This window comes from Myotis yumanensis, unplaced genomic scaffold (assembly GCF_028538775.1).
Source record: "Myotis yumanensis isolate MYYU_CA2020_CCGP unplaced genomic scaffold, mMyoYum1.0.hap1 SCAF_6, whole genome shotgun sequence".
NCBI classification, from domain to species: Eukaryota; Metazoa; Chordata; class Mammalia; order Chiroptera; family Vespertilionidae; genus Myotis; species Myotis yumanensis.
This window is the reverse complement of record NW_027223757.1, coordinates 85348737-85363231: the sequence shown is the minus strand read 5'-3', so window position 1 is coordinate 85363231 and position 14495 is coordinate 85348737. Positions and strand designations below refer to the sequence as shown.

Here is a 14495-nt window from a genome sequence, read left to right as displayed (position 1 = left end):
CGGCAAAACGCACTCCCGCCTTCACTCCTGCTCACCATCCTTATCTCATTTTCCCCATAACACCTACTACCTTCTAACCTGCTACATACTGTATTTATTAGTTATTGCCGGTCACTCTAACTAGACTATAGTTTCCAATAGGGAAAAGAGTTTTATCTTTTTTTAAAAAGTATATTTTATTGATCTTTCTACAGAGAGGAAGGGAGAGGGACAGAGAGCCAGAAACATCGATGAGAGAGAAACATCAATCAGCTGCCTCCTGCACACCCCCCACCGGGGATGTGCCCACAACCCAGGTACGTGCCCCTGACCGGAAACAAACCTGGGACCCCTCAGTCCACAGGCCAACGCTCTATCCACTGAGCCAAACCGGCTAAGGCTATCTTTTCTTTTTTTTAAATGTTATATCCCCAGACCATTGCTGGACACATGGTAGGCATTTAGTGAGGATCTGCTGAATGAATGATAAATTAATCTTTTTTTTTTTTTTTGCACAGAGAAAACGTTCATCATATATTGTGAAGCAAAAGAAAGCAGGCCCCTCCATTTTATAGAAAATGACCCCATGTGTGTAAATGTACTATTGTGTGTGAGTCTGTGTGTGTCTGAGCATATGTGTGAGAGGACAGAAAGAATCTAGAAAGATACGCATGGCAACGTTCAATTGTGGTTATTCTAAGGAAGAGGAGTGGAGAGACTTAATTAACTTCCTTCTAAAAGTTGTACAAAGACCACGTATTGTTCCTGTAAGTTCCTAAAGCTGTTCACATTGACAGTAAACACACGTGTGCACACAGCAGAGGAATGCAGTTGGCTAGAGAAGACCCAAGCACGAGGTTAGGACGACGACAGCTCAAAGACCCCACCTTCCTGGGGGCGGGCCAGGGCTATGCCGAGGGAAAGGACGGATGATCGATCGGCAGGGCCTGGGACTTGGCATCGCCTCCTTCCGAACTCCTCTGGAAAGGGAATGGATCAAAATAGGAAAACTATAAAAATCAAACCCCCTCCTGCCTCCCTGGGGCAGTCTCAGAACTGTAACTATTTAGAAATTACATTTGAATGTTCCAGAAAACGTAAAGCTAACCTAATGCATAAAACGAGGTATTTTGCAACTAAAATGTCACTGTGGATTTTAAAAGCCTCATTCTCCAGTGTAAGGTGTTAAAGAAGAAGTCGGGGGAACTGAATCCACCCAAGATGCTGGCCCGGCCTGGGGCACAGCCTCGATTCCTGCCCTCCTCCTCCTCACGCTCACAGGGAACCAGCCCACTGTCGCCTGCAAGTCCCCAGGGCTGTCAATCAACAATATGTACCAAGTGAGGGCCAGCTGTGGGCCCAGCAGGAGGCCAGGTGCTGAGAGGTGAATGAAAGGAAACAGCAGAAGCCTGCCTTCAAAGAAGGACTAACACATGACAAACTCGGAAGAAAACAATTACACTCCCTTCGTGGAGCAGTGCTTGCTGTCTGTGCGATTAGAGTTCTGAGAACAGGAGGGGAGGCGGGGGGGCAGGAGGCTTCGGGGAAGAGGCAGGCCTCGCTGAGAGCTGGAGGCCAAGGTGCGGGGAGCAGAGGAGCTGGGGGCCGGGGCCGGGACGGGGGGGGGGGGGGGGGGGGGTTGGCAGAGCCCGCCACACGGTGCTGCTGGCAGAGCCTGCTCTGCTGTGGCCGAGGACAGAGTGCCTCATGTGTACGAGGAGCCTCCCGCAGATGGGCAGGCAGGCTCTCCCGAAGGCAGATGAGCGCTAACTCTCACAGCCGCCCTCACGACTCCTTTGATTTCAGGAGCCACGTGGAGCCGGAGGAGAAGGCAGCATCTACAACTACGTCTAGTTTCAAGAACGCTGGTCAACCCACAGCGATTCAGAGCACTTGTCTGCAGAGGCCGCCAAGAGAAATGCAGGCAAGGCTCGCTCGCAAGTTAGCCTGAAAGACTGAGGGTGGAAGCAGAAACACAGGAGGGAAAGGCCAAAGCAAGGACCTTGCGAAGGGAAAGGGAACAGAGAAAGAGAGCTGGCCAGGGCAGGGGCGGGAGCAAGTGGCATCTAAAGTGACCATTCGCCTGGTTTTTCAGGGACTGAGGACTTTCGGGACTAAATCCAGGACAGTCCCTGGCAAACCAGGATGAACTGGTCAAGCCAGTGGTGCCATACCACTCACGGATGCTAAGGGGTTGCTGATCTCCTCCCCTCACCCTCCTCTGTGACTCATGAGCATACCCTAGGGCAGTGGTCGGCAAACTGCGGCTCCCGAGCCACATGCGGCTCTTTGGCCCCTTGAGTGTGGCTCTTCCACAAAATACCACGTGCGGGCGCACACGTACAGTGCGATTGAAACTTTGTGGCCCATGCGCAGAAGTCGGTATTTTGTGGAAGAGCCACACTCAAGGGGCCAAAGAGCCACATGTGGCTCGAGAGAGCCGCACTTTGCCGACCACTGCCCTAGGGCAATGAGAAGAAAGAGATCAACACAGGGAGGTGCCCGTGTGCCCCTCCTGGCCTGCATCCTCTCATCTCAACCACCCAGATTTCTAACGGGGTTCAGGTAGAAAAGAAAATTCTTTGTTGTTGCTAAAATAAACTCTAAAATCATAGCCACTAAACTTACTCAACTATTTCTCAAGCACTGAGCTCACCCGCGGCCCAGCTGGGAGATGACACAGCACTCTGCCCTTCGAGAAGTGCCTTATCTGTACTTGGAAATCAAAAGCAGCAGGAGGGCTGGCACGCCGAGCTCTTGAACCCATCCCGTCCAGTCTCAACCCCCCACTTCCCCCTCAGAGCTTCAGTTCCCACCAGCTTTACAAGGCAGGTCCCAAGAGGGTACAGATGGCTTCTCCCCACTCAACAAGGATTTACTGAGCGTGTACTCTGTGACAGACCCTGTTCGGTGCTATGGAGAACACAAAGAACAGGAAGATACAATCTCTGCCTTCGGTTCCGTGGTGGGGGGAGGGGCAGGGCGAGAGGTGGGAGTGGTATAGAGAAGGTGAAAATCATCCATCCGTCAACGCGTGTTTACTTTGCTCTTAAAATGCGCCAAGAACTGTCCTGGAGAAACGGGGACAGGTAACCAGACAACTAAAGCCATTTAAGTAGGATGGTGAAATGGGAGCACTGGGGGGCGGGGCGGGGGGCACCCAACCCAGTCACTGAACCAAACACCAACTCCTCACCCACTCCGCTTTGCATGGAGGTACGTGCTGGGAGGACTGACACAAGTGCTACGACCAAGCACGGACTCCAAAGAGTTAACAGTGACTAAGGAGATGAAACCCACACACATGAAACAATGAGTGCATCGCAGGAAGTGGGCTGAAGTGCTAACTGTGGGATGCAGACCGTCAGCGCCAAGAGAGGCAGAGCTGGAGAAAGTCCGCAAAGCCCCCAAGAGGAAGTGGGAGTAAAACCACTTGCCAAGGAAGGGTTTTCCAGGCAGGGAGAAGACCACGGGTGCCCAGGATTTTCTCAAAAAATGAAAAACAAATGCGTAGTTACCACTCAGAATGTCTCTAAAGGGCACACCTGCTCACAGGTCTTTGATTTGAGTAAATGGGGACCTTGCCACTGGGGACTTTTCACCATGTAAGTTACAGTTAAATGGAAAGACAGGCATCACATCTAATTTCAGCAGTCCATGCTAAGGAGGCAAGGAATTGAAACATATTTTTGTAACGCAGGTGCATATGTACACACACACACACACACACACACCCCTTGGCGCTCCTCTCTGTGTATCTATCCTCAAGCGATCCAAACGCCATCTTTCTTTTAGAGAAATCTCATAACTCAGGGGAAGAGAAACTGAATTACCAGGGACAATTTATAACTGGGAATCGACCACACTGGCTTTTTGCTATAATGATATTCACAAAGGATGAGCAGAACGGCCACGTTCGGTCTGATGGCACACTGGTCAGTCAGTAAGACGTTAACGGCTATTGACTGTCTCCTTAAGGAAGAAGCTGTGCTGGGGCGGGGGGAGTGGAAGGAGGCAGTGGTAGGAGGGATCTCAGTAGGAAGAAGGCAGGGTAGTGAAGAGAAATGGAAGACTCATAGGCACTGAGTCTGGTCCTAGCACCACCACTGCCAGGCCTTGGATAAGCTGATCTCTCGATGAACTTCACTCCCTCATCCATGAACATGTCCTCCCCTCCTCTGAGCACCATGTACAGTTCAACTGAGAGAATGGTAGCCGAGGTGCTTGGAAAAACAGAAGGCTCCGTATAATGCCCTGTGGAGGTGAAGGTACCCACCCGCTATATTCACTGCCTTACTTTCTTAACCGTCTCCTGAATCTCCAGTCAGTGTGCCCAGCCCCTCCACATGGTACTGGTTCAGGAAAACTCAGGATCCCAGTCCAGCAACCAGGGGCAATGAGATTAAATTTCAAACCCACCAATGACACCACCTTCTTTTCTCCCCGGGGATGAGAACAAAGACACGGGCCAACCCTGGAGCTGTGGGCTGCCTCTGGGAGCCAGCAGGATAGATCATCCCTGAGAACAGAACCAACACTAAAGGAGAAAACTGGGTCTTGGGTACTTCCCTTGGGCCTTGGATAGTCCCCCTGGTGCCAGGACACACTCCTGGGTTGCTTGGTCACACAAGCCAATATGTTTTCTGGTTTTGCTTAAACCAGCTTGAATTGGTTTTCAGTTAATCTGTTACCTGACGCAAAATGGGAGGAAATATAGTTAATGTAATGCTATAAACCTCTCTAGTAACCTCACCAAATCTCTGGGGCTCCATTAACTACCCAGGGAGCCACTTCCTACCTAGTGTCCTCCTGAGGGTGTGAAAACATTAAGGAGATCAATCAAGGAACAAAAAGAGGAAGGCACCCTAGCCGGTTTGGCTCAGTGGATAGAGCATCAGCCCTTGGACTGAAGGGACCTGGGTTCGATTCCGATCAAGGGCACATACCTTGGTTGCAGGTCCCCTGGCCCTGGTCGGGGTGCATGCGGGAGGCAACCAATTGATGTGTTTCTCTCACATCGATGTTTCTGTCTCTCCCTCTCCCTTCCACTCTCTCTAAAAATCAATGGAAAATATCCTTGGGTGAGGATTAACAAAAAAAAAAAAAAAAAAAAAAAGGAAAAGCGATCATAAGCAACAAGACTTAAGTGATGGGAGGAGAAAATCACCCTAAAATAAATGGAAGAAACAGAGTTTCTGCCTCAGCTCGACTTCTGCGTGTTTCCTCCAAACGGTTACCCATTCTCCTTTTCGGTAACCACTGAAGAGCCCAGAAGAGCAGTACCAGTGTCCTACTGGTTTATTTTTATATCTTAAAAAATTACTCAGGGCCTGCAGCACTGAGCTCATGCTCAAATTAAGTTTGCTGGAAATCTAATTTGGGATGAGTAATTTAATTTGGCTACTACAATTCAAAGTGGCGCAGTATTTGTGTTTTAGAGGAAAACCATATTAGATTCATCTAATCTTATTAGGTGAATATCACATTTAGATCACATTATATCTAGAACAGATATATACTGGATTGATTTCTTTCATAAATCATGCAGGAGACCCAACAGATGAACCTCCCCCGCCCCCACCCCACCCCCCGACCCACCTGTCAGGGCAGGCAGTGAAGGCAAACGAGGCCGCATGGAGAACCCCACAGCACAGCTCTGGAATTCACGCACTCAGAACAGCGCCTACAACAAACCCTCCAGTTTTGCTGATGAGTAAACTGAGGATTCAAGTGGCCAAGTGACGTGCTCGAGGTCACAGTCAGTTAAGGGCTTAGCAGAGACTATCCTCAGCTCCCTAACCCCTAGTTTGGGCCCCTGCCACTCTACCACGGGTGTTTTTCCCACGATCTAACATGAAAACAGCCAGAGGGCCCCTGAGACCCTGCGGCTACTCACTCAGCTAAAGCCATGAAGTCCTCATAGACCATCAATCGTCCTACCTCCCTGCCTATCTTAAGTATCTTGGGAAGACAAAGTTGATTTTACTATCGTCATGTGGCAACTTAGACTAGTGCCCCAAATTCTTCTTGTCAAATCCACTTTCTTGATGATTACTTTTAAACTCCCTCATTTCCAGATAAGTAACATGCAAAATTCTTAATAGGATGATTCCACTTTGTAAAGAAAATACATATCATGTTAACATTCAAACCACCCTGGCCAGGTAGCTCAGTTGGTTGGAGCACCATCGTGTGCACCAAAAGGTTGTGGATGCGATTCCTAGTTAGGGCACAGACCTAGGTTGTGTGATCAGTCCCTGCTTGGGGTGCATACAGGAGGCAAACGATCGAGGTTCTCTCTCACATCGATGTTTCTCCCTCCATCTCTCTCCCTCGTTCTCTCTCTCTCAAAAAAAAAAAAATCAATAAAAACATATCCTTTCAGGTGAGGATTAAAAAAAAAAAAAAAGAACATTCAAACCATATGATGGGTTTAAAAAAAAGAATCTACTTTGCTTTTAAAAATGGTATTAATCTCAGTAGTACTGTAATTAGGCAGATTCAGTGGAGGTAATATCCCCCCCCATTAAGATTCCAACAGTAGAGTTTTGCCAGTAATCCAAAAAATTAGGTTATGAAACAAAATCAAGGAAAGGAAAAGCTAGATAAAAATAGTTACAATCTGACAAGTTAATACAATACACTACATAAAAATCTCATAAATGACTGAAAAGTGGAACGTTAAAAAATAAAAACGAGAAAAGACACAATGAGGCAATTCACACACATACACAAAGATTACTGATGGCCTCATGAAAAAGCGTTCAACCTCATTACTAAGCAAAGCTTGCAAATTTAAACAATGCAATACCATTTTTAACAAATTGACAAAACGCAAAACAACTGTCAAGGGTACTCTGAGATGAGACTCCTCAGGCACTACTGATGAGACTGTAAATTAGTCCACATTTCTGAAGGGCCATTTAGTAATATGTATCACCAGCCTTAATTCTGAGCAAGTTCTCACCCAAGAATTTTGCCTGAGGAAATAATCAGAGGAATACTCAAAGATTTATGCACAAGGACATTTATAGCAGCACTATTCATAACAATAAAAATCCAGAAAAGCCTAACGGTACCATAATAAAAAATGAATTGTGGTCTATCGATACAAGGAATAATATGTAGACATTAAGCCTCGTGTTTTGGAGAAAGGTTTAAAGACACAGGGAATGCTCACAAAATGAAGTTAAAATTCAAAATTCTTAATAGGATGATTCCACTTTGTAAAGAAAATACATATCATGCATATTATAACTATAATGAATGGTGGCAGATTCAATGAAATGTCCAACAAATATTCATGCTCTTCTTTACCGAATGTAATTTTCACTGAGAGGCAGCTGCCTAGCCATGGACTACATTTCCCAGCATCCCTTGTACCTAGGTGGGGCCATGTGACTAATCCCACCAATGGAATATAGGTGGAAGGGATGTGAGACACCTTCAGGCTGAAGCAGTTAGAAAGTGGAATGTCTTCTCCAGGCTCTCTTCCTCCATCTGCCAACTAGATACAGAGGATTCCAAAGCCTTAGGGAATGGAACAGCCATAAGGTGAAAGGAGCCTTGGCCTCTGAATCATTCGTTGAGGACTGTCCAATGGTGGACTTAGTACTGTGTTAAGTTATAATGTGGGGTTTTCGTTATTTCTTCAGCAAGTGGTACTCTAACTAATATGCACATATAGAAAAATTGCTGCGGAAAACTACCAAATCTTATCCATTGCACTGTACGATAGACAAATTATAGGTAAAATTTTTAAATGTATTCTTTGCTACCACAAACATGTCTTAGTTGATAACCAATAACATCTTGAAAATAAAAAAGCAAACTTTAGAGGGCAATGCTATATAATGAATTTCTTAGTAAAATATTGAATAAGGTTACAAAAATTAAAATGTAGAGAATTACAAAGGTTTAAAGTGGGGGAGGGAAATCTAGATTTATTACCCTTAAATACAACTCCAGACAAATGATTGTTCCGAAAATGACCTAAGGTTAAACAACAAACAACAAAGTAGGGGGGAAATTTGCAACTTATTACAATATATGAAATATTAGTATCCGGCCCTAGCCAGTTTAGCTCAATGGTTGGAGTGTTGGCCTGCGGAGTGAAGGGTCTCGGGTTAGATTCCAGTCAAGGGGCATATGCCTCGGTTGCAGAATTGATCTCCGAACCCCAATCAGGGTGCATGAGACAGGCAACCACATTGATGTTTCTCTCTCTGTGTCTCTCCCCCTCCCATCCACTCTCTCTAAAAAAAATCAATGAAAAAAAAATACCCTCAGGTGAGGATTAACAACAATAACAACTATATATATTACAGCATTCTTTAATATGTAAAGAGCCCTTATGAATCAATAAGTGAGGGACAAATACAAAAATTGGGGGAAAAATATAAACACCCAGTCATAAAATAAGAAATACTAACTTATACACATATGAAAAGATTTTAAAACTCACTAGTAATAAAAAATTAAAATAAGATATTCTTCATCTCTCTATCAGATTGGCAAACATTTAAAATATTGTGACTACAGCATCCAATGTTGCTGAGACTATGATAAATTGGGTAATCATACACACTACAGGAAGGAGATCAAAATGGTATCACATTTCTAACAAGCAGTAGCTTGACAGGGGAAAAGAAGCCTTAAAAACCATTTGACATTCTACCTATTTGTCAAAAGAAATAAACAAGTATGCAAAAAATTGTTTGAATAGAAAAAAATGAAACAACTTAGATACCCATCTGTAAGAGACTGGTAAGAAAAATAAATTATGGAACGTGTGTATTCACATACTAGAATAATATACAGCCATAATTTTAAATTATGATGAAGATCTACGTAAATGTGCTAAAAGCATAATAGTGCCCACATATAAAAAGGCAGGGTACAAAACAATGCAGACAGTCTAATTTCTTAATTGTTTAACAGTGAATATGTATAAGAATATATGTTTTTAAAAAAGGACAAAAAAATAAAAAACAGAATATATGTTATAAATGCAGAAGAAAAAAGTATAGAGTTTTATAAAAATACTAGAGGCCTGGTACATGAAATTTGTGCACTGGGCGGGTGGGGGAAGGTATCCCTCAGCCCAGCCTGTACCCTCTCCAATCTGGGATCCCTCTCACAATCCAGGATTGCTGGCCCTCAACCGCTTGCCTGCCTGCCTGCCTGATTGCCCCTAACTGCTTCTGCCTGCCAGCCTGATCACCCCTAACCACTCCCCTGCCAGTCTGATCGATGCTTAACTGTTCCCCTGCCAGCCCGATCACCCCCAACTGCCCTCCCCTGCTGGCCCGATTGCCCCCAACTGCCCTCCCCTGCTGGCCTGGTTGCCCCCAGCTGCCCTCCGCTGCCAGTCTGGTTGTCCCCAACTGCCCACCCCTGCTGGCCTGGTCATCCCCAACTGCCCACCCCTGCTGGCCTGGTCATCCCCTAATTGCCCTCCTCTGCTGGCTCAGTCACCCCCACTGCCCTCCCCTGCAGGCCTGGTTGCCCCAACTGTCCTCCCCTGCTGGCCTGGTCACCCCTAACTGCCCTCCCTTGCTGGCCTAATCGCCCACAACTGCCCTCCCCTGCAGGCCATCTTGTGGCCACATGGGGTAGCCATCTTGTGTGTTGGAATGAGGGCCAATTTGCATACTGGTCGTGGCCAATTAGCATATCCAGTCGTGACTGTGAGGGTGGCGTGACCAATTTGCATATTACCCTTTTATTAGTATAGGTTGGTAGCAGTTATCTCCAATAGGGTGGTATTATGAGTGACTTTCATTTCCTTCTTTATACTTTTCCATATTTTATACATTTTCAACTATAAACATATATTACTTTTTTTTTCTTTTTTGTTTTATTATGAAAAATTTCAAACATACACAAAAGTAGCAAAAATATATGTGCCCACTGAACAGCTGTAATTGCTATACCTAGCTGAGCTTGTTTCATTTGTACCCCTCTGTGCCCTGGAGTTTTAACATAAATTCTGGATGTATCATTCATCCAATCCATTAAGGATTTTTTTTATGTTTAAATACTCAAAATCTCTAGTGGATTATTTTAAGGTAAATATCTGATGTTTCATTTGCCCATAAATACTTAGCATGTATCTTTAAAAGATAACCCTAATAACAATATCACACCTAAAAATTAACAATTTCTCAATATCAAATATCCAGTGTCTCAATTTCCCCAAACTTCCTTTTTATAGTTAGTTTGTTTAAATCTGGATTCACACAAGATTTATGTTTGCATTTGGTATGCCTCTTGAGTTTTTCTGCATGTATTACATAATGACCTTTTCCAGGCCATTTAATGTATTGAACATATGGGTCACATGTCCTAAGAACTTCCTGACTGCATCCCCTTGATGTTGTTTAACAGGTCCCTCTATTCCCTGTATTTCCTTTCAACTAAGATTTACTTCTATTGTCTAATCGACTTCAGGATCTATTCTTTTTCTGTAAGAATATTTAAAATAAATTGTATTATTTTTATAAGGAGACAAAACAATAAAGCTAAAACAATTATTTAAGTTTTTTCAGAATACAGGCTGGGTCAGTGCTTTCTCACACAAGAAAGATGCTCAGTGACTATTCACGGACTGATTTGTTTCTCCAAACACATTCCTTTTGCATTTTAAGTCCATTGCCCCTTCTGACCCAGTGGTGAAGTTCAGCACCCTCTGAAGCAATGGCACCCCCTCCAATGGACACTTACGTCATCCTCTGATTGCAGTTGTCTTTAATATTCCTTTCTTTTCTTAAAAAATATAGTGTGAGCACATAATTAAAAATTTGGAGCCCTGGCCAGTTTGGCTCAGTGGATAGAGTGTCCGCCTGTGGACTCAAGGGTCCCGGTTTAGATTCCGGTTAGGGGCACATGCCCAGGTTGTGGGCTCGGTCCCTAGTGGGGGGTGTGCAGGAGGCAGCTGATTGATGGTTCTCTCTCATCATTGATGTTTCTATCTCTCTTTCCCTCTCCCTTCCTCTCTGAAATCAATAAAAATATATTTTTTTAAAAATTTGGAAATGAGAGAAAAATGAAAGAAAAAAATCAACCATAATGTCACCCCTCTAGAATAGTCAATAATGTTACCTGTATACATATTTCCTTACCATCTTTATTAGGGATATACATTTTGTACCTAATTATAACCAGTGAATAATGGGTTTTAATATTCCTTTTGTTAACATAAAAAACATGTCAAATTTTTGTAGCTTATGCTAAGGGTATAAAAAATATACACATGTCTATACCTCAGGCTGAGGAAGAGAACTTGACCAATCCCCCAGGTAGCCCCCGTGGGCTCCTCCCTCATCCTATCCTCTGCTGTGTCCACTAACCTGAAATGTTGTTTTTGCTCATTTGGTCTCGTAAGTCTTGCCACATGCATCTGGATGTCAAATACTATCCTGTTAGTTTTGCATCTATCTGAACTTCATGTAATTGGAATCACACTGTAGCTATTTTAGAATTTGCTTTTTTTAAAATATAATTTTATTGATTTCAGAGAGGAAGGGAGAGGGAGAGACAGAAACATCAATGATGAGAGAGAATCATTGACTAGCTGCCTCCTGCACGCTTCCTACTGGGGATAGAGCCCACAACCCAGGCATGTGCTCTTGGCTGGAATCGAACCCAGGACCTTTCAGTCCACAGATCAACGCTCTATCCACTGAGCAAAACTGGCTAGGGCTACAACTTGCTTTTTTATTTAACACTAGAGGCCCGGTGCATGAAATTCGTGCATGGGTAGGATCTCTAGGCCTGGCCGGCAATCAGGGTTGATTGGGATCTTCCGGCTGCTGGTCAGGGCCTCCCTTCCCTGGCCGCCAGCCACCGCCTTCCTTTGTTCTGTGCCGCCCCCCTGGTGGTCAGCACACATCATAGTGAGTGGTCGGTCTCCCAGTCAAATTCCTGTGGGGACAATTTGCATATTACGCTTTTATATATATAGATTGTAATTCCTGAGATTCTTCTGGGTTGTCAAATGCAGCTATGGTTCATTCATTTTAACAGTATAGCCATATAGCTCTATTCCACTGTGAAATTATGCCACAATTTATACTGCAATTTCTGCACATAAAATTATATTGTAAATATCTTGTCACAGTGCTACACATTTTCAAAATAATTAACAATTATAGTGGAGTACTATGCTGAGAGAAGACTATCTTATTTTATAGTTACCCAACTGTTGGACATTAATAGTGTTTGTGTGTGTGTTTGCTTTATAAATAATGCATCAGGGAGCATCTTCGCCTAAATAGCTTATTAAATATTTTGTATTATTTCCTCCATGAGAGAGTGTGGGAAGATGGTCCACAGAAGTGGTATCACTGGATCAAAGTGTGTAAATGAATAATTTGGCTCTTTAATACACTGTAAAATTATTTCACAATATTGTGCTATCACCAGAATTGGGGATAATCATTAAAATATATTTTTGGCTAATATATTAAAATAGTACTCCACTGCTGTTTTATTCTACATATCTCTTATTACAAAACTGAACATTTTCCATATATTTGTTTAGTGTTGTATTCAGTCATCTATTCACGTGTTCTACCAAGGTTTTAGTGCCTTTCTTTTTAATTTGTTTGAGCATTTCATAGCAAAAACACATAATTCTGCCGTGTTACTGTAAATCTTCCCATCTATTGTTTCCCTGTTTGTTTTTAACCTGAAGAAATCTTTGATTTTCCTGTAGTTTGATTGACGATTCTTTTCAGTTTTGAATGTTTGTATTCTGTTTCTAAGCAATATTCAATTCTATAGATTTCCTATGCCTCTACCTTTTGCACTTAATTGTTTAATCTATCTGTAATTCATTTTGAGGAAGTCAAAATGATTTTTTCCAAATTGCTAACTAGGCATCAAAATTATTCAGAGTAATTTCTCTTCCCTGTTGATTGATGATGACTCCTTTGTGATTTATTAAATTATTTATGTGAGGGTCTATTTCTGAACTACCCTAGTTAGCTTACCTACTCCCTCCTGTAATGCCAGCACCACCATGTTTTCATTACAAAGGCTTCCTAATGCATTTTAATACCTGGAAGTGCTATATATTTTATTTCCAATAAATCTAACTCCCTTCCTCTAAAACCATTTTCAAGAATTCCCCTAAGGTTCTCGCCTATTTATTTTTCCAAGTAGTCTTCGAACTATCTTGTGAAATTTAAAAAATCCTGATGGGACTTTGAGAAAAATGGCATTAGTCTCATGAACTAATTTTCAGAAATCTCCAAATCTTTCATTTCAATCCCACCATCTAGAAACAGGGTTGTCAGTTAAACTCCTGAACGCTCATTGGCCTACAACTAAGCTCTCTGTAGTTAATGACCACTTTATCCTTCCTTTATAGTATTTAGTCTTCAAGTTACTATTTTGTAACTTTCTGCATTGGCTCTTCGTTTTTGTCTCCATCATATCCCATGATGCCCCAATAAGGGTAATGCCAGTGAATGCATGCATTCAGTCTTTCTTATCACATTAAGGGATTGGTGACTTTCAATGTTCCTTTTAAAGTAGTTTGTAAAAATAGAAGTTGAATTGAGTGAATATACTCTTGGAATTGATGAGATTATTATATAGTTATACTTGAACAATTTATGTGAATCCTATGAAAATATATGCATATGGTGCCAATCCTGCATTCCAGGAATATAACCCACTTGGGTAACATGAAACATTCACATATTCTGTTGTTGAAATCTACTCACTAGAATTTTATCTAAAATTTTTACATTCCTAAGCAAGATTGCTATAAAGCCTCTCCTTAGGGACTTGCCAAATTTGTTATCAGGGTCATGTGTGCTTGACAGAGGAGCTGGAAGTTTTCCATCATTTTTATAAATCCTGGAATGGCTTATATAACACAGGAATGGTCTGTTCCTTGAAGTTTAAAATGATTTTCAAAGGGCTTTTTGATAATTTAAAATATTCCACCTGGCACAGGCGTGTGTGTATGGGTGTGTGTCCATGTGGACATTACCATGTTTGTATATGTTCACAGAGAATCCATTCTATGTTTGTAAAATGACACTGTAAGATATTGATCTCTAATGGAACAGGGGACAGTTTTATTATAATTTAATGCCTTTCTTTCCCTCATGAAAAGGGAGTAAATGTCCAAGATAATAAAATGCTGAAAACTATACTATTTTCCCAGGCTTTGGTTCTGAGAGCCTCCCTTTCAGAGGCCCGGAAAGGAGCCTATAGGGGTGGTCAGGGAATAGTGAGCACTGAACCACCCAAGCTTCGCTGAGGCTGACCAAGATTAGCAACCACAACTCATCACTGGTGCACAGAACTAGGAAGCCTAAGCTCTGCAAAGACAAGCAGGTCATCCGTCCACCAAGGTCACCTTTTGTTTCTGTGGCAAAGGCCTTCCGACTGTTGGTCCACTGAGCCATCTTCTCCAGGTGCAGGACACTACACCCTTCCCACAGCCAGAAAAGCTTGCAACCCCAAGGCTTTCTCTACCTCCTGCAGGGCTCCGGGAC

General features: G+C 43.1%; 1 protein-coding gene across 12 annotated transcripts in view; it reads right to left on the bottom strand.

The window, feature by feature from the left end:
• TRERF1 (transcriptional regulating factor 1) overlaps positions 1 to 14495 on the bottom strand; it is a 209252-nt gene that overhangs the window by 105474 nt on the left and 89283 nt on the right. The window lies entirely within an intron of this gene.